We start from the raw sequence: 752 nt of genomic DNA on the forward strand, positions 1-752 counted from the left end.
ACAAAGCAAGTTTTGCATTTCAATAGGATTCTAAAGCTGAGGCTTGTTTACCTCAGAACTAACACCTTTCAGAAGACTTTATTTCAGAATTGAAAAGAGTATATAGTATCTTCCTTTTTTTTTTGAGTTGATTCATGACGTAGATATCACTAAACACACCCTGTCTTTAATAAGTAAACTATCTCGGTGGAGCCACTCAATGAAACATATCTATTGGCTTAGATTATTTTTTAAGTTTCATATTGTGCCACCACGGGTGGGTCTTCTCCATACAGCAGTGACTGTAAAATCAAACCCCACTTTCAGTGAGTGAGGACTTCTCAACCATACCAGTTCTTAAAGCGTCATATTCAAAGCTGCCCACCCCACCCCTTCTCCTTCCCCTAAATGACCTCTATCCCTTATTCCACAAGGGAGGAGACACCCTCCTTCAGGTTCATAGGATCTGGCCTTCCAGCCTGAAGTTCTCATACCCTACACCAAGCTGCCTCCTAAAGTTGTTCAGTGTTAGTTGAGCCTCCTCACAATGATAATAATCCGTGCATTTGTTTATATCCCTGTAGTTTACAAGACATTTCTGTGCATAAATGACTGCATTTAAATATCATGAAGATCATCGAGGCTGGGGACTTATAAATCCGTTGCAGTAAAATGTACTTTACTCACCACTGTTGGATCATACTAATTGAAGAGAGAGCAGGAGTATTTTTTTTTTTTAGATGGAGTTTCGTTCTTGTCGCCCAGGCTAGAGT

This window comes from Hylobates moloch, unplaced genomic scaffold, assembly GCF_009828535.3.
Source record: "Hylobates moloch isolate HMO894 unplaced genomic scaffold, HMol_V3 SCAFFOLD_13, whole genome shotgun sequence".
Classification (NCBI taxonomy): domain Eukaryota; kingdom Metazoa; phylum Chordata; class Mammalia; order Primates; family Hylobatidae; genus Hylobates; species Hylobates moloch.